Source organism: Molossus molossus, unplaced genomic scaffold (genome assembly GCF_014108415.1).
Source record: "Molossus molossus isolate mMolMol1 unplaced genomic scaffold, mMolMol1.p scaffold_m16_p_6, whole genome shotgun sequence".
In the NCBI taxonomy this organism is placed as follows: domain Eukaryota; kingdom Metazoa; phylum Chordata; class Mammalia; order Chiroptera; family Molossidae; genus Molossus; species Molossus molossus.
The window spans coordinates 53,106,097-53,126,472 of NW_023425399.1; the positions used below are offsets into that span (position 1 = coordinate 53,106,097).

At 41.3% G+C, this 20,376-nt stretch overlaps 1 pseudogene; it reads right to left on the bottom strand.

Annotated features, from left to right (window-relative positions):
• Positions 1-1,196: 1,196 nt before the first annotated feature.
• LOC118619205 lies at positions 1,197-4,702 on the bottom strand (annotated as a pseudogene).
• Between the last annotated feature and the right edge of the window lie 15,674 nt (positions 4,703-20,376).

Below are 20,376 nucleotides of genomic sequence, written 5' to 3' on the forward strand. Positions count from 1 at the left end.
CAAGATGAAAATGATGGTCTGGCCCTGGCCGGTTTGGCTCAGCGGTTAGAGCGTCGACCTGCAGTCCTGAGAGACCCGGGTTCGGTTCCCGCTAAGGGCGCATACCTTGGTTGCAGTTTGTCCCCGGCCCTGGTCGGTTGTGCGGGTGGCAGCCACTCGATGTGTTCCTTTCGCACCGATGTTTCTCTCTCTCTCTCTCTGTTCCTCTCTCTCCCTCCCACTCTACCTGAACAGAAAATGGAAAAATATCCTCTGGTGAGGATAAAAAAAAGAAAATGATGGTCTGGTCCACATGAGGAGTGACCTCTTGCCCATCTGTGTGGATGTCCTTGAACTTAGATGCCCAGAAAGGCAGTTCCAACTTTAAATTGGTAAAGCCTTTTGGCAATGGGATAATTACTTTATTATTACTTTTTTTGACAAACCATGTTTTTATTTCCACCAACATCCCAACATACACAAACAATCTCACCAAAGAGCTAGGAAGTTCTCTAAAACACACTCCTGTCAACATGAAGCTAAGACTACACATACAGTTCGCAGTCACATCTGAAGAGGTCCATCCAGTTGTTCAGCCATCAGCTCCAAGTTCCCTTTCCATTTTGAAATTCTTCTGCTTCGGATCCCCGAAGGCTCACTGTGCTCCCCACAGCCAGGGCTCCCGTTTGTCCTACTACACAGTTGGTGTCAGTAGGCTTGTGTCCCAGGGCAGTGCAGGAGGACCCCAGGGGCACTTTCTGTGGGAGGACAGGAGGAAGAGACTGATGTCATCACCAAATGACCATTTCACCTGCTTGGCTCCAAGGCTCCACTCCAGAACGCCTGGTACTGGTCCTCAGAATGGGAGGAAAGAGCCATGGATTCAGGCTGAAGATCCCTATTCCAGGGATGCTGCATGTGGGTGGAGGTGAGTGCCCCTCCACTTTGCAGTCTCTGTGGAAAGGAAGTCAACTGGCATTGCCAAGACTCCTGTTGGATCCCTTGTAGGGATAGGAATGAAAACTTTACACAAGTCCCAGGCCACACAGTAGTGCCCAGAAAGGACGGGGGGAGGAAGGAGGAAGGGGCTCATAGCTGACATTATAAAAAATGCATCCCTGTGGGGCTAGAAGATAAACAAGGCATCCTGTGAAACTATAGCCTTCAGGGGCCAGAGTCCTGGTAGCACCTGAGTAAGGCCAGCTCGAGGACCAGGGTCACACCAGGAATGATGAGGTCTGTCTGAATTCCCCTTCGCTTTGAGCGGTGGACTGGCTGTAAATGACCTTATTCTCAGTCCCTTTCTTTATTCCGTGGAAGTAGCCTTGGCTGTAGGCAAACCAGATGCCGAAAATCAAGAGTCCAAGGAGAATGAGTGTCACTAGGACAGCTGCCATGATACCCCCCACATTTGGCTCCACAGCCTCTATGAACACTCTGTCGGACATCATGGGTGTTCCATACCCGTTCTGTGTCTGTCAAGTGTATTCTCCAGTATCAGAGGCTGAGACGGGATCAAAGACCAACTCCCCTGTCCTGTAAGAAGAGTTACTGAAGGCACGGCTGCTCTTGGGCTTCTGAGGCACCAGGGTCCCGTCCCTATACCAGAGGTACTCAGAGGGCGGGGAACTATCTGTCTCTGAGCAGGTCAGCACCACCTGGCTCCTGATGGTGGCAGAGGAGGGGACGTTGACTGTGGGTTTAGATGGAGGCACAAACACAATGAGCTGGATGCTGACCTCCCCGTGGGGGGTGCCACCTTCAGAGACCATGCACAAATACATCCCCGTGTCCTTCAGAGTCACAGAGTGGAAGGTGATGCCAGTGTTCGAGAAGGTGACTTGGTCCTCATAGAGAGCCGTGATCTTGTTGTTATAGCAAACGAGGCTGGTGATGCCCCCTTGGGCAAACTTCCACTCAATTCGAGGAGAGTAGACGCCGGAGTATAAGCAGGACAACTTGGCAGGTTTATTTTCACGAACTTGGACTACAGAGTTAGAAGTTCCCACTGATTCCTTGCCCAGCGCTAGCAAGCCGCCATGACTCCCAGTGAGCTAATGAAGCCGCCACTCGCCTGTGAGCAGCTTCCTGAAGGGCACTTAGAGTCTGGCAGACACCGCGGTCACTTGTCCACAACCCTGGGGGGAAGCTAGCTGAGCAGAAGGGAGGGCTCCTCGGCATTCCCAGGGTATCTGGTGCCTTTCAGCACGTTTTCGCATGCATAATCAATGGGCTAATTACTTTAAAAGGAAAAATATATATACATGATTCACTTTAGAGATCTTACAAGTGGAGAATTTGCCCCACAATAATTTTTTATAAAATTTAAGTGATTAATATGGGCTACTAAGAGTTAACTAGGGAACTGTTAATAGCCACATCATAAAACCAGGACAGTCAGTTTATAATTCCTTTAGTATTCTGGTCTTCCCAAATGTAATTAAACAAACAAACTAAAGCCCTGGCCAGGTGGCTAAATTAGTTGGAGCACTGTCCTTTGCACCAAAAGGTTGCGGGTTCCATCCCCAGTTGGGGTGTGTGCAGGAGGCAACTGATTGATGTTTCTCTCTCACATGGATGTCTCTCTCTCTAAAGTCAAAAAACATATCCTCAGGTAAGGATAAAAACAAAACCAACAACAACAAACAACTAAAACACATACACACACATAAAAACAAAAAATTTGCTTGGAATGTCTGAAGTTCGAGATATAGAGGGTAAGAAAAAATTGTCTCAACTTTTCTTATGTGCAGTATCCACAGTCCTCTGAGGACAATGGGTATCAGGAGCCAAGGTGATGTCATTACTAATGGACAAGTTTTCATATTTTACCTTAACAGAGACAAATGACCCTGACCCCAAATTTCATGAAATTTGAGAAAAACCACCTGAGGTGGATCCCATCATGTCCAGATTCGAAGGAGTTTTGGGACCAATGAAACACACCAGAAAATCTTTTTTTCCTTCCCAAACAAGTATAATGGTTGTGAAGGTGTTAATTCTACTTTAGACCCTGATTACATATTGTTCTTGTTAAGTCTTAAATTCTGCTTCATTACTTGTAGCACTGGAAGCTACTTTGTAGAATATTGCATATTAAATCACAGACTTCCTGACAACAAATACTAGAGGAAAAAGAATTTTAAAATTAACTTAATAAAACATTGCCCTTTGATAACATGAGCAAAGGATTAACCCCTGGGCTTTTGTAGAAAGACCCTCACCAATGATCTTCCAGAGGAACAGTATGTAAGCTAATAGTTTTGTTTGAGACAACAATTCATTTATGATGCTCTGTTGATATTTAGATAATGTATAAATGTCCTATAATGAAGGGCACTAACAAAATAAAAATAATAACTCAATTATTCAAACACCTGAATTTTGCTTGAGAAAAGTAAAATTTATCCATGTGAACATAGCAATTAGCCCCTGTCCCCTGCTCCCCCACTCATAAATAAATAAATAATAACCCTACAATCCCCAAACCAACCCCAAAAATGTAATTTAAAATAAACAGGTTTTCAGGACCATGACTGAATTTATCAAGGTTTTGACGTTTGAGTTTAAAAAATCCTACTTTCGCCCTGGCTGGTTTGGCTCAGTGGTTGGAGCATCATCCTGCGGATTAGAGTCTTGGGTTCGGTTCCCACTAGGGGCATGTACCAAAAAAAAAAAAAAAAAAGTTCTACTTTCTAAAAATAACTGACAATAAAAGGCACAGAAACTAAGGTAATGCTGATTCTTACATGTGCAAACAGCTTGTAAATGGCGTAGTCCACCACAGAGGTGCTTGTTCCCATAGACATTTAAAATATATATATATATATATATATATATATATATATATATATATAAAACAAATTATATATATAATATATTTTTTTTTCAATTTTTTTTTTATCCTCACTTGAGGACATTTTTTTCCATTTTTTGTTCAGATAGAGTGGGAGGAAGAGAGAGTAAGAAGGAGAGAGAAACATCGATGTGAAAGGGACACATCGAGTGGCTGCCACCCACACGACCAACCAGGGTCGGGGACAAACTGCAACCGAGGTATACGCCCTTAGCAGGAACCGAACCCGGGTCTCTTTGGACCACAGGCCGATGCTCTTGAATTTGTTTTGAGAGAGAGGAAGGAAAAGGGAGAGAGAAAAACATTCTGCACACCACCTACTGGGGATCAAACCCACAACCCAGGTGTGTGCCCTGATCAGAAATTGAATTGAATTATGGTGCAGGGAAGATGTCCAACCAACTGGAGAAGATAAGTCACACCAGCCAGGATGTCTGCAGCCATTTTTGACTATACCAATGACACTTTAAATCCGAGCTTAAGCAGGATGGCAGACATGTCCACACAACTTGAAACAACCATCTAAAACATGACCAGGGAGACTAATGAGATTACAATGTGTGGTGACACTCCAAAGGCCCATATTCTTGAAAAAATTTTTTTAGCTGCTGTGAGTTGCTTTGCTTTTCCTCCTCTATATGGCTGATGTTACTGCCTCTTGCCATAGTGATTTTGATGGGGTCCTGGCAGCCCTTGCAGTTCCTGAGGGTGCAGACAGCAGCCCAGTGTCTAGCCTGAACCACAGCAGAGGCAGGAACAGGGGCGGCAGGGCATAGGGGGCAGCAGTGCCCAGAAGCCAGGTGGCACAAAGCTGGACCAGGCACCCACCTTGCCCACTGGGCTCAGCAGTATCAACAAGTGAGCCATGATGCACAGTAAGGCGCTGAGGCACCTGATTTGTTCTTCTTAATCCCTTCACCTTTTTCTCCCAGTCCCCCCACACCCCTCTTCTCTAGCAAACATTGTTGTGATCTCTGTATCTAGGTATCCCTCCCATTTCTTAACTGCTACACCTTGGGTGTAGGGCCTGTCAGTTCTGTGTCTCTGCCCCTCCTTGATGTGGTTTCTGTATATCTTTAATTACAGGAATTCTGTTCAGCTAATCTTTAGGCAGTTATCAATGAGTGTTGTTCTGTAGTTTAGTTATAGTTGGAGAGAAAGAGAGAGATTGATGTGGGAGAGAAACATTGATCAGTAATTTTGATGTGGTGGTGGGAGGAAGTGAGTACAGCATTTACCTACTTTGTCATGCTGAAGGGGAGTACCAATAGAAGCTTCTTTTTTATATATTAAGAGCCCATCTTTGCAGTCTCCAAATATATTGTTGCTCAACTGTCCCTAGCTATGCCCTAGTCTGCATGGCCCAACATGGCTTACTGATTATTAGAAGTAAGGAAAATGCCTCTTTCCTTTTGGAGGACTTGAAGTTGTGCATTTCACTCATTCCTGTGTATTATAGGCCAACTTAATTGTATGACCCCACATAGCTGCAAGGGAGTCTAAGAAATGTAGTATTTGATCTGGTTGACCATATATCCAGCTACAAATTGAGAGTCATGATAATATGAAAAGTAGAGAACTGATTTGTGACAAAACTAGCATTCTCTCCTATAGTTTCCAATACTGTTTTTCATAATGAATACTTTTCATGTTTTATAACTTTATATATTTGAAATTGTTTCTGCATGTATTTAGAAAATATCCCAGTTATACTGCATCATCATTTTTATGTTAAATGCATTAAGTTGGTAAACTTAAACTTTTGAAGTGTACCATTTCAGTCTTCTTTTTTTTAATCCTTAACCGAAGACATGTTTATTGATTTTCAGAGAGAGAGAAAGTGGGGGGAAGGGAGAGAGAGAGAGAGAGAGAGAAAGAGAGAGAGAGAGAGAGAGAGAGAGAGAGAGAGAGAGAGATATGAGAGAGAAACATCAATCAGTTGCTTCCTATGCATACCCCAACTGGGAATCAAACCTGCAACCCAGGCATGTGCCCTGACCAGGAATCAAGCAAGCAACCTTTTTGGTGTATGGGACAACACTCCAACCAAATGAGCCACCCGGCCAGGCTGAGTCATACACACACATACACATGTATATGCCAGGAGCTAAAAGGAATTGGCCCCTACCTTGCCCATCTGTGTAAACAAAGACAGATAAGACCTAGTCTCTGCCGTCTTGGTCTAATGTGGGAGACAAACATGTAAATAAATCATACACACAAAAAGCTATAGAAACCTAGAAAAAGACTTTTCCCAGGGATAAAAGAAAGCTTCTAAGAAGAGGCAATCCATAGCCCTGGCTGGTTAGCTCAGTTGGTTATAGCATTGTCCTTATATGCCAAGGTTGCAGGTTTGATCCCCCATTAGGGCACATACAAGAAACAACCAATGAATGTATAAATATGTGACACAATAAATTGATGTTTCTTTTTCTCTCTCTCCCTTCCTCTCTCTTTAAAAATCAATTTTTTAAAAAGGGGCAATCCAAATTCATGTTAGAAAAAGCAAGAAAGACCCTTCTACACAAAGGGAACATCTTGAGCAAAGACATTAAGTGTCAGAAGTACCCCAGTAATTTACTGAACACAGAGTAGATGAATTGAGTGGCTGGAGATAAGGCTTGAAAGATCAGCTGGACCCAGGTCTTAGAGAGGAAGATGCTTCATATGTCCAATTTTGGTGGGTATGATGAACTTGTTCTTATCATCCATTTCAACCTCCTAGTGTGCCTTCACATGCTACACAAGCTAGAAAGCTGAAAACGACATTTCCCTGCCCTCCTTGCAGCTAGAACTCTGGGTAAGAGTTAGCTCTATCAGATAAATTAACTGATGCAGCTAGGAGTGAGGTGGGGCCATTGTTTTGCTCCCTGGTTATAACTGCTGGCTAGCATGGTCAGGGAGACATTATAACAGCAATTCGTTTTTGTGAAAGCTAAAAGAGATTAAGAGAGAGTTGCAGCAGTGGCAGAGGTTTCCTTATATTTGGATCACAGTTCTAGTGACAGACTCCTCCCTTCCTGTACCTCCTCAGTTCTCTGCTTTGTTCTGGGTGCATTCTTGGTGGCCCACCCAGAGCCATTCCTCTAGGCCTCCTAATGATTTTGTAATCATCTCATCCCCAGTATTAAATCCCCTTCCGATTAAAATGGCTAGAACTGGCCTAGCTGGTGTGGCTCAGTGGATTGATCTTTGTCCCAAGGACTGAGAGGCCCCAGTTCAATCCCTGTCAGGGTACATGACCAGGTTGTGGGCTTGCCTCCCCAGTGGAGGGCGTGCAGGAGGTAGCCGGCCAATGTTTCTCTCTCACATCGATGTTTTTATCTCTCCTTTTCTCTCTAAAAAAAATCAATAAAAACATAAAAAATAATAAATAAATATAAAAAATAAAATGGCTTGAACTATCCTGACTGGTGTTACTCAGTGCTTAGAGTGTTGGCTCAGACACTGAGGGGTCATAGGTTCCATTCCCAGTCAAGGGCATGTACCTGGGTTGCAGGTTCAATCTCCAGCCCAGGCTGGGGTGTGTGCGGGAGGCAACTAATCAATGTGTTTCTCTTGCATTGGTCTCTCTTTTTCTCTTCCCCTCTCTCCCTCCTTTCTACTTGCTCTAGAAATCCATGGAAGAAATATCCTTGGGTGAGGATTAACAAAACACACACACACACGCACACCACCACCACCACCACCACCACCAACAACAACAACAACAAAAATGGCTACAACATCTCTGTTCCTGAACTAAATCCTAATAAATGCAGAGATTATGCAGTTGGAACTATCCAGCTGCATTCCACCTAAACAGCGGTTCTCAACCTGTGGGTTGCGACCCCTTTGGGAGTCGAATGACCCTTTCACAGGGGTCGCCTAAGACATAACAGTAGCAAAATTACAGTTATGAAGTAGCAACAAAAATAATTTTATGGTTGGGGGTCACCACAACATGAGAAACAGTATTTAAAGGGTCACAGCATTAGGAAGGTTGAGAACCACTGAGTCCTAAAACGTGGCTCTAATTCAGGCTCTGGCTCACATTCTGAAGAGTCTGTGGCTATCATGCCTAGAAGGCAATGTGGACACCTCCCACCAGAAAGCTTCCCTGGCCTGACCTGCTGCAGATGGAGAATAGCCTACTTCTGAGGGCAAGCTAGTGCAAGCATAAGCATAGTCTTCACTGCAGGTATCCTGCTTCTGACATATCTGATCCTCCCTTCCACATCCAAAGGTAAGAGCTGTACTATCCTGACCATGACTCAGGCCAGCTGAATGTCTGCATCAACTTACTGTATAGTTTTAAATACCTATCATTATAGAGATCTGGAACTTCTTTCATTTCCCTATAAACAAAGCCATGACGATTGCGTGTATGGTAATGGAGGGGTATTGGTGGTGGTGCTGATGCAGAGAGAAGGCAATTGTCATTCTGCATGTGTTACCCAACACATGAACTTTTAATCATTACCTCATTATTTTGAGAAGGAAAACAATATGTAAAATAAAACTAAATTTGTAATATTTCTTCGGGATATGGCCACATTTACAAATCAAAACCACTTAGAGGAGAAATTATTAGGTAAATACAAGAACTAGCATGAAGATATGATTGAAACCATTCAGGTGGAATGCCAATTTCTAAGATTTGGAAAGTCCATCACAGGATCACATCTAATACTTATGACATTTGTAGGAGTTACTTATATATTTTTTTGTCTCCAGTTTTAGAATAGAAAGTGAGAGTCAGAAAATTGAAAAGTTGTCAGGGTCACATGGCTATTAGTGGTCAGTGACAAAGCTGGTCTTCATTCATGGCCTATAGCTTCTTCACCTTATTCCCATCCCACCTTATTTGTCATATACAAACTCCAACACCTGCCATGGTCACCTACCAGATCTTGGTTCTCCTCTGATGGGGCTGGTTTGCTGCAGAGATAGCTCAGGAGATCTATCAGGCCCTTAGCCTGGACATCCAACCTGGCTGCCTCTTCCAGGGTATAAGTTGGAAGGAAGCAGCTGCCTTCAACTTCAGGAGCAGAAAGGAGGAAGGAGTCTGTCTGGGTCTCCGTCACTTCTTGCCCTCTTCTCTGGGTTATAGTCTATGTCCCAGGAAAACAAGAGAAAAGTGTAGCAGAAATGGCTTCAGTGGTTGAGATGCTGGCTGGGCACAGGCTGTTTCTCCTTCTCCTTCTCCTTCTCCTTCTCCTTCTCCTTCTCCTTCTCCTTCTCCTTCTCCTTCTCCTTCTCCTTCTCCTTTAGTTTATAAATGAGAGAGAGAGAAAGAGAGAGAGAGAGAGAACATCAACTTGTTGTTCCACTTGTTTATGCATTCATTGGTTGATTCTTATATATGCCCTGACTGCAGGACCAAACCCACAATCTTGGTGTATTGGGATGACACTCTAACAAACTGAGTTACCTGGCCAATGACTAATGTGGCCCCAAGACTCAGGGTCAGAACTGCTCAAGACAGCAAATGGAAGATGGGGAACATCCAAGCCAGCCTTCCTGAGGAGCCAGGGGCCATCAGTATGCCTTTGGACCAGAGGTTTCAATGTTGTCCCGATGCAGAGGCCAACTAGCAGGGAAGAAAGTCTTTGGCAGGGCTGCAGCCTACCCCTCTTGCTCCACCTCAAACAACTCCATTTTATGTTTTAGATTTCTTAAAATCATTTGAGAAACATTGTCCTAGAATCTTCTAGGCCTCAGGTTTGAAGAAATACTTGCAGGGCCTTCTTTAGCTACTGGATCTGAAGACAGCAGGGAAGAAATGGATGGGATGAAGGAGGAGGGCAATGGCAAATGCTGACAAAAAAACCAGGTGAGCAGGAAGAATAGTGGGTTCCAAAAGCTGGCCTTTATCAAACTCTCTTCTAAAGTACTTCCTGTTCATCCCTCCACCTAGCTTTAAAAAAACACATGTTGGTCTTGAAGGGGAACAGAATAAGTTACTCCAAAATGTACCACTTTGGCATGTGCCTTATTTTTTAGCTGAAGGCAATCAAGACCCAGCACACTAAAGAAAAATGTTTAGCCCTGCTGGTGTGGCTCAGTGAACTGAGCATCATCCCATGGACTAAGAGGTTCCGATTTGATTCCAGGTTGTAGGCTCGATCCCTGGTAGGGGGCATGCAGGAAGCACCCGATCAATGTTCTTTCTCACACAGATGTTTCTGTTTCTCTCTCTTTCTCTCTCCCTAAAAATCATTAAAAACCTATTTTTTAAAAAAGAAAAATGTTTACATTTTCCTTAACTGCCTACAAGAATTTAGATATGGGGCCTAGTCCACAAGAGCTATCACCAGAGATAAATTTTTATCTGAAAGACCTACCTGTATGGCAGGGCAAACATCTGATTACCAAACATCTGCTCTTCTTATTTTTTTGTGCATTGCCCTCCCCTTTGAAGCACCATCCCTTAGCTCAGGATGGCATATAAGCCTCAATTGCCTAACTGCATTTTGGTCTCATATTTTTATGGGGCTCCTATATGTATGAAATTAAATTTGTTTTTCTCCTGTTAATATATTTTATGTCAATTTAATTATTAGACCAGCAAAAAATCTAGAGGGCAGAAGGAAAATTTGAACCTCCCCTACAGTTTCTCCCCACAATTACTTATTAATTATAAAACAGTAACTTTTCAGTAGAAAAATCTGTGGATTTCTACCTTAGCCAAATGATCACACTTAAGACTAGAAATATTAGGATAAAGTAACATGGATCTCCTGATAAGATGAACTGAGAAGGACACAATATCACATACAGTATTTCTGTGAAAGTTCAAAGCCTGGATATAATAAAGAGGAAATATCAGGCAGAACCAAACTGAATGGTAGTCTACAAAATAACTGGCCTATTCTCTTAAAAAAAAAAAAAAATTAAGGTTAAAAAAGACAAAGAAAGGCTAAAAAATTGTTCCAGATTAAAAGAGACTAAAGGGACATGATAACAAAAAGCAATGCATAGTTCAATCTCGGACCAGAAAAAAAAAAAAAGGAAAGAACATTATCGTCACAATAGAAGAACCTGAATGTAGGCTGTGAACTAGATAACAGTAGCATATCAATGTTAGGTTTCCAGATTTTGATTATTGTATTCTGGTTTTGTAACAGAATGCCTTTGCTCTTATAAAAGTTGTGAAGTTAGGGGTTAAGTGTAAAGATGTTTTCAATTTATCTTCAAGTGGTTTAGAAAGAGAGGAAATGATAAAGAAAAAAATTACATAATATACGCTCAAGCCAATTAAGAGTATAAAGGAAAGATAAAAATCTCTGCCACAACCTCTATTGCTACTTCCCAGGCAGGCATAAACACTATCTTTTTTTTTTCTTTATTGATTTTTAGAGAGAGAGGGAGAGAGAGATAGAAACATATATGAGAGAGAACATTGATTGGCTGCCTCCTGCACGCCCCCCTCTGGGGATTGGGCCCACAACCTGGGCATGTGCCCTGACCAGCAACCTCTTGGTGCATGGGTCGATGCTCATGCATGAGCCACACTGGCTGGGCTAATGACTATCTTTTACAACTTTCTCAGTGCTCAAATAATCATCTATACACAAGTGTATGGTTTGTTGGATTGTAGTCTCTCTTTAAAAGTGGGAATCATAGTCCTAGCCAGTTTGCTTCAGCAGTTAGAGTGTCGGCTGGCAGACCAAAGAGTCATGGGTTTCCCAGTCAAGGACGTGTACCTCTGTTGCAGGTTCAATTCTGGCCCTGGTTGGGTTGTGTGAAAGGCAAACAATTGATGTGTCTCTCTCATGTTGATATTTTTCTCTCTCCCACTCTATCTAAAAAAAAAAATCAATGGACAAATATCCTTGGTTGAGGATTAAAAAAAAAAAAAAGAGGGTCATAGGCCTGGCCAGGTAGCTCAATTGTTGGAGTGTCATCTGGCTCTAACAACTAAATGGAGTCATAGATTACATGTTACTTCTGCAATTTCATTTTTGAAAGTTTTTAATTTTTTAAATATTTTAAATAAAGCAATAATACATGTATATGGTTAAAAAATATATAGTACTGCCCTGGCCTGTTTGGCTCAGCGGTTAGAGCATTGTCCGGTGGACCAGAGAGACCTGGGTATGGTTCCTGCTAAGAGTACATACCTCGGTTGCAGTTTGTCCCCGCCCTGGTTGGGGTTGTGTGGGTGGCAACCAGTCGATGTGTCTTTCTCACATCGATGTTTCTCTCTCTCTCTTCCTCCCTCTCTTCCTCCTGCTCTATCTGAAGATAAATGCAAAAAATGTCTTTGGGTGAGGATAAAAAAAAAAAATAGTACTGCCCTGGCCAGGTAGCTCAAGTGGTTAGTGTGTCATGCTGATATGCCAAGGTTGCAGGTTTCGATCAGGGCACATATAAGAATCAACCAATAAATGCATAAATAAATGGCACAACAAATTGGTGTCTCTCTCCCTTCCTCTCTTTAAAATTAAAATCATACTCTTATGTAGTACTTTAATAAAAGCCAATTGTCTCACCCCTTCCTGACCCTAAGTTTGCTTCTCAGAGAAGTCACTCTTCAGCTATTTGTTTTTCTGATAGTTACTTCTATAGCTCTAAATAATATGCTTAACCTGCTGTTTCTGGATATATGAATGATACATTGACTTACTGCTATGTGAGGATTTAATTCACTTATTCCCTGCTCTCCCTCACTCTTTCCAACAGTTTTTATTTTTCAGTTTTTAGTACTTGTGACTTCAGGTTTTATGATTTTATTTCTTGTTCTATCAACTCTAGATAGTATTAGAGTTTCAATTTTGTAAGATATGGCTATTCTGGCATCTAACTCTTTTCTTAACCTCATTCTCCCACCTCTCTATTTCTGTTAACTGTGATTTTAATTTCACACAATCAAATTTGGTAATATTTATGTTTTGTTTTGCAGCCATAATTGTCTTCTTTGCTGATTCTATAGGTGGACTCTAAACATTGAAAAATCAATAAATATTGCTCATTTGAAACAAGACACAATGGGTCTGTGGTCAGCTGTCACTACTTGAGCCAAATTAAGCAGAGACAAAGTTGAATCATATATGAGTGTTTATTCCAATAACGCTGGCAGTATGAGAGAGCAGCAGATAATTCTGAAAATTTTGCTCTCCCATCTCCTACTAGCACCTGATTATATAAGGATAAGAAAGACAGGGTATATGCAAGGGGGGGTGGGTAGGGTAAAGGCTGGAGGGTCTGTGGTCCATGCATCTCCTTCAGGACCTTGAAGTCTGATAACAAAATAGTTAATTTTCTATGATGTTAAAACAGCTCCACCTATTCTCAGAACTGGAAAATGATCAGCATTCTTTTTTTTTTTTTTATCCTCATCGGAGCACATTTTTCCATTCTTCGTTCAGATAGAGCGAGAGGAAGAGAGGGAGAGAGAGAGAAACATCGACGTGAAAGGGACACATCAAGTGGTCGCCACCCGCATGATCCAACCAGGGCCGGGGACAAAATGCAACTGAGCTACATGCCCTTAGCGGGAACTGAACCCAGGTCTCTCTGGACTGCAGGACGACACTCTAACTGCTGAGCCAAACTGGCTAGGGCAGTCAGTATTCTTGAAGCTAACTCCTGGAGGGGGTCAGGGTCCAGGTGCAGCAACCATATCAAAGTGTCCAGTCCTTTGTTTGTTATTAAAATGTATTTTCTCTTCTGAGTAGTGGGCCATCTGGGCTCTGAGGCATCTTTTCTTTATACAGTTCTGTTTTTCTTCTTGCAACACATTGTCCAGTTTCCTAGGGTCTGTAAGAAACCTCTTATCTATAGTTAGTAAGGCGAATAATCACTAAACAACTGTGGCCCTATTCCTATTAACTGCCCTTCCCTCTATCAATATAATTACTACTATATAAATATTACCTTCATGACCAGTGTACTGTGGTTGTATTTCCTTTCTTGGGCAGCCTTTGATTTTCCTTGTGTTCAAATTCTTCTTTTTTTCTTTTGAAAAATTTTCTTTGTTTAAATTCTTTTTTAAAAAATTATTTTTATTAATTTATTTTTGTTACAGATGTTTCTCCTTTTTTCCCCATCCATCCTCCTACCCATTCCCCCCCCCCCCCCCGCCTGTCCCCAGCTTTGTTGTCTATGTCCATTAGTTATGCATACATGCATATAAGTTCTGTGGTTGATCTCTTCCCCCCTACCACCCACCACTTCTGAGGTTTGTCAGTCTGTACCCTACTTCTATGTTTCTGGGTCTATTTTGTCCCAGTTTGTTTAGTTAATTATATTCCACAAACAAGTGAGATCATCTGATATTTGTCTTTCTCTTCTTGGCTTGTTTCACTTAGCATAATACTCTCCAGGTCCTTCCATGTTATCTCAAAGGATAAGAGATCTTTCTTTCTTACAGCTGCATACTATTCCATTGTATATATGTACCACATCTTTTTTTTTTTTTTTCCATTTTCAAATCATGACATATATTTTAGTTTAACAAAATAATTACCAACTATTATTAAAATCAAGTCATATTTTTGCTAAATTTGGGGTTGTAGTTATAACAAAAGATGTATAAATATTCTAAGCAATTTTTCACTGACTCAATAAATTACAAAGAAGCAAATATCCCAAAGGAGCAACTGTACATATACATTGTTATATTATAACTATAAGATGATATGGGCAGCATTTTTGTTTAATTAATTAATTAATAAATTAATTTTTGTTACAGATGTTTCTCCTTTTTCCCCTACTGATACCCCCTGCCCCTCCCTCCCCACCCTGTCCCCAGCTTTGTTGTCTGTGTCCATTGTTCATGCATACATGCATATAAGTTCTGTAGTTTATCTCTCCCCCCAACCCCTTCTTCTGGGGATTGTCAGTCTGTACCCCACTTCCACGTCTCTGGGATTATCCCATTCCTCAGACTGTTATGTTCATTATATTCCACAGATAAGTGAGATCATGTGATATTTGTCTTTCTCTGCTTGGCTTGTTTTGCTTAGGATAATACTCTCCAGGTGCCTCCATGTCATCTCAAAGGGTAAGAGATCTTTCTTTCTTACAGCTGCATAGTACTCCATTGTGTATATGTACCACACCTTTTTTATTCATTCGTCTACTGATGGACATTTGGGCTGTTTCCAGATCTTAGCTATTGTAAATAGTGCTGCTATGAACATGGGGGTACATATATTCTTTCTGATTAGTGTTTCAGGCTTCTTAGGGTATATTCCTAGAAGTGGGATCACTGGGTCAAAAGGCAGTTCAATTTTTAATTTGTTGAGGTAACACCATAGTGTTTTCCTTTTTTTTTTTTTTAATCCTCACCTGAGGACTTTTTTTTTTTTTTTTTTTTTTTGCATTTATCTTCAGATAGACTGGGAGGAGGAGAGGGAGGGGGAGAGAGTGAGAGAAACATCCATGTGAGAGGGACACATGGAGTGGCTGCTACCCACACGACTCCAACGAAGGCCGGGGACAAAAACTGCAACTGAGGTACATGCCCTTAGCGAGAACTGAACCCGGAACTCTCCGGTCCATGAGCCGACACTCTAACCGCTGAGCCAAACTAGCCAAGGCCACCATAGTGTTTTCCATAGTAGTCTGCATTCCCACCAGCAGTGTACTAGAGTCCCCTTTTCTCCACACCCTCCCCAGTACTTGTTTGATGATTTGTTGATGGCTGCCATTCTGACAGGCATGAGGTGATACCTTATTGTTGTTTTAATTTGCATCTTTCTGATGATTAGTGATGTTGAGCATTTTTTTCATATGTCTCTTGGCCATTTGTATGTCCTGTTTGGTGAGGTGTCTCTTTAGGTCCTCTGCCCATTTTTTAATTGAATTCTTTGTCTTCCTTTTGTTGAGTTGTATGAATACTCTATATTTTTGGAAATTAACCCATTATCTGATTTATCTTTGGTAGTTATGGTCTCCCATATAGTGGGTTCCCTTTCCATTTTGATGGTTGTTTCTTTTGCTGTGCAGAAGCCTTTTAATTTGATGTAGTCCCATGGGTTCATTTTTTCCTGTGTTCCTCTTTCCTTAGATGTTGTATCAGTAAAAATTCTGCTGCATATGACTGAAATTTTGTTGCCTACATTTTCTTCTAGGATTTTTATGGATTCATGAGTCACATTTAAGTATTTTATCCATTTAGAGTTTATTCTTGTGTATGGTATAAGTTGGTGGTCTAGCCTCATTTTTTTTTTGCATGTAGCTATCCAATTTTCCCAACACCATTCATTGAAGAGGCTGTCTTGACTCCACTGTATGCTCTTGCCACCTTTGTCAAATACTAATTGAGCATATTGTCTTGGGTCCGTGTCTGGGTTCTCTGTTCTGTTCCATTGATCTATATGCCTGTTCTTGCACCAGTACCAAGCTGTTTTGATTACAGTGGCTTTGTAGTATAACCTGAAATCTGGTAATATGATCCCTCCTACTTTGTTATTCTTTTTCAAGATTACTGTGGCTATCAGGGTCTTTTTTGGTTCCATATAAACTTTTGGAGTGTTTGTTCTAGTTCTGTGAAGTATATTTTTGGTATTTTGATGGGGATTTCATTGAATCTATAGATTGCTTTGGGTAATATGGACATTTTAATGATGTTTATTCTCCCAATCCATGAACAGGGTATGTGCTTCCACTTTTTTATATCTTCCTTTATTTCTTTTTTCAATGAAATGTAGTTTTCTGTGAAGAGGTCATTTACTTCTTTGGTTAAGTTTATTTCTAGGTATCTTAATTTTTTTGCTGCTATGGTAAATGGGATTGTTTTCTTAGTTTCTCTTTCTGTGAGTTCATCATTGGTGTATAAGAATGCCATCAATTTCTTGATGTTAATTTTGTATCCTGCTACTTTGCCAAATTCATTTACTAAGTCTAGTAGATTTTTTATGGATCCTTCCTTCCTTCCTTCCTTCCTTCCTTCCTTCCTTCCTTCCTTCCTTCCTTCCTTCCTTCCTTCCTTCCTTCCTTCCTTTCCTTTCTTCCTTCTTTCCTTCCATCCTCACCCAAGGACATTTTTCCATTTTTTTGTTCAGATAGAGTGGGAGGGACAGAGAGGAAGAGAGAGAGAGAGAGAGAAACATCGGTGTAAAAGGGACACATCGAGTGGCTGCCACCCGCACAACCAACCAGGGCCAGGGACAAACTGCAACCGAGGTACATGCCCTTAGCGGGAATTGAACCTGGGTCTCTCTGGACTGCAGGCCGACTCTCTAACCGCTGAGCCAGACTGGCCAGGGCTGTGATGGAGTCTTTAAACTTTTTTGTGTACAATATGATGTCATCTGTAAATAATGACAGTTTCATTTCTTCCTTTCCAATTTGGATCTATTTTATTTTTTCTTCATGTCTAATTGTTGTGCCTAAGACTTCCAGTAGTATGTTAAATATAAGTGGTGAGAGTGGACATCCCTGTCTTCTTCCCATTCTTAAGAAAATGCTTTTAGTTTTTGCCCATTGAGTATGATTTTGGCTGTAGGTCTTTCATATATGGCCTTTATTATGTTGAGATATGATCCCTCTATTCTCACTTGCTGAACATTTTTATCAAAAATGCATGCTGGATTTTGTCGAATGCTTTCTTCAGCATTTATTGATATGATCATATGGTTTTTATTTTTCATTTTGTTTATGTGGTGTATCACATTTATTGATTTACCAATATTGTACCATCCTTGCATCCCTGGGATAAATCCCACTTGGTCATGATAAATAATTTTTTTTTTTTTAATGTATTGCTGGATCCAATTTGCTATTATTTTGTTAAGGATTTTGGCATCTGTGTTCTTCAGGAATATTGGCCTGTAGTTTTCTTTCTTTGTAGTGCCCTTATCCGGTTTTGGAATTAGGACTAGGCTGGCCTCATAATATGAGCTTGGAAGTCTTCCATCTTCTTGGATTCTTTGGAATAGTTTGAGGAGAATGGGTATTTGATCTTGTTTTTTTTTTTTTTTTTAATCTTTATTGTTGTATGTATTACAGATGTTCCTCATTTTTCCCCCATTGACCCCCTCCTCCCCATTCCCGTCCCTTTCCCACCTTTTCCCATACTATTGTCTGTGTACATTGGTTATGCATATAAGTTATTTTGTTTATTTCTTTCCACCTCCCAACCCCTTTCCCTTTGAGGTTTGTCAGTCTAGCAATGAATTTGTACTTCTTAATTCTTTCACCTTTTTCACCTATTCCCCCAACCCTCCTCCCATCTGGCAACCAACAAAATGTTCTCTGTATCTATGAGGATGTTTCTGTTCTGCCTGTTCATTTTGTTTGTAGATTCCATTGTCAATAGATATGTATTCCTTGCCATTTTGTTTGTTCATTATTTTATCTTTTTCTTCAAAAAGACCCTTCATCATTTCATATAATAATGGTTTGGTGGTGATGAACTCCTTTAACTTTTTCTTGTCTGGGAAACTCTTTATATGACCATCGATTCTAAATGACGGCTTTGCAGGATAGAGTAATCTTGGTTGTAGGTTCTGGCTTTTCGTCACTCTGAATATTTCTTGCCACTCCCTTCTGGCCTGCAAAGTTTCTTTTGAGAAATCAGCTGACAGTCTTATGGGAACTCCCTTGTAGGTAACTAACTGCTTTTCTCTTGCTGCTTTTAAGATTCTCTCTTTGTCTTGAACGTTTTGCATTTTGATGATGATGTGTCTTGATGTGGTCTTCTTGGGGTTCATTTTGTTTGGGACTCTCTGTGCTTCCTGGATGTGTACGTCTGTTTTTTACATGAAGTTAGAAAAGTTTTCTGCATTATTGTTTCAAATAGGTTTTTGATTTCTGGTTCTCTCTCTTCTCCTTCTGGCACCCCCAAGATGCGAATGTTGGCATGCTTGAAGTTGTCCCAGAGGCTCCATACACTATCCTCATTTTATTTGGATTCTTTTTTCTTTTTGCTGTTGTGATTGGGTGTTTTTTGCTTCCTTATATTCCAAATCAACGGTTTGCTTCTTGGATTTACGTACTCTACTATTGAATCTGTGTATTCTTTATTTCAGTTAGTGCCTCCTCCATTTCTGACTGTGCATCCACCTTTTCTGACTGGTCCTTTTTTATGCTCTTCAGGCCCTCACTAAGTTCACTGAGCATCTTTATAAGCAGTATTTTGAACTCAGCATCTGTTAGGTTGCTTATCTCCATTTCGCTTAGTTCTTTTCCTGGAGATTTTTTCTGTTCTTTTATTTGGGACCTGTTTCTTTGTCTCCTCATTTTGGCTGCCTCCCTGTTTCTGTTTCTGTGTATTACTTAACGAGAGGTATGGGGCTATATGAGACCGGATGCTGCTTGTTTGAAAAAACTTAGGAAAACCTGAAGCAGGATCCAAGACAGGCCAATCCTATGGTTAAGCAAGTGGCAACAGCTTGGGTGGGCCTGAAAGTTGGGTGGAGCAGGGCCTCAGGGAATCACCAGGGCTGAGCTCTCAATGTAAGCCAGGTTGCTGGAGTCCCAGATATGGTGACTGTCTGCCGCCCCAGGGAAGGGCTCACCAAAAGAACAAAGGCCTCTGACAGCACATTTGTCCCAGAGAAGGCCCCCTCTTCAGCCCTCGTTCCAATGCCAAACAGCTCAGTTCTTCCCTGTATGTCTCTGGCGCCCCTTGAGCTGCTTCCCCTCCAAGCTTTGAGGGAGTGAGTCTGATAAGCCCATGCACAGGCCCTTTAAGGAGCTGCCTGGGGCTCCAGCCACCTCAGCCTCCCTGAGCCTCCGTTCCCACTGGTTTTTTCAGCCAGAAGTTATGGGGACTTCTCTTCCTGGCACTGGAACCCTGAGCGAGGCTCTGGTGTGGGACAGGAACCCCTCACTCCTTAGGGAGGACTTTCCCGGGCATCCTCCTGATTTTTATCCGCCACACGTGTGTGTGGGACCAGCCCGTCGTGCCTCCGCCCCTCCTACCAGTGTCAATGCAACTTCTTTAATTCCATAGTTGTATGGCTTCCATTCAGCTTGATTTTAGGTGGCTTTGAATGATGGTTGTTCTGTAGTTTAGTTGTAACTTTGGTGTGCTTGTGGGAGGACGCGATACCGGGTTTACCTATACCGCCATCTTGACGGGAAGTCTGATCTTTGAATGTCCAGTAAAAATCACCTATGAAGCTGTTCAGGCCTAGGCTTTTGTTTACTGAGAGTTTCTTAATTACATCTTTAATTTCCTTTGTTGTTATTGATCTGTTCAAGTTTTCTATCTTTTCCTGGTTCAGTTTTAGAAACGATGTGTTTCTAGAAATTTGTTCATTTTGCCTAAATTGTCCAATTTGTTGTCGTATAATTTTTCATAGTATGTTTTGATGATCCTTTGTATTTCTGTGGTGTCAGTTGTTACTTCTCTTTTGTTTCTGATTTTGTTTATTTGGTTTCTCTCTGTTTCTTGGTGAGTCTGGTTAAAGGTCCATCAATCTTGTTTATCTCTTCAAAGAACCAGCTTTTTGTTTCATTGATCTTTTGAATTTTTATTCTCTGTGTCATTTAATTCTCCTCTGACCTTTACTGTTTCTTTTCATCTACTTGCTCTGTGTTTTTTTGTTTGTTTGTTTACTTTCTAGTTCTTTAAGTTGTAGGGTTAGAGAGTCAATTAGAAA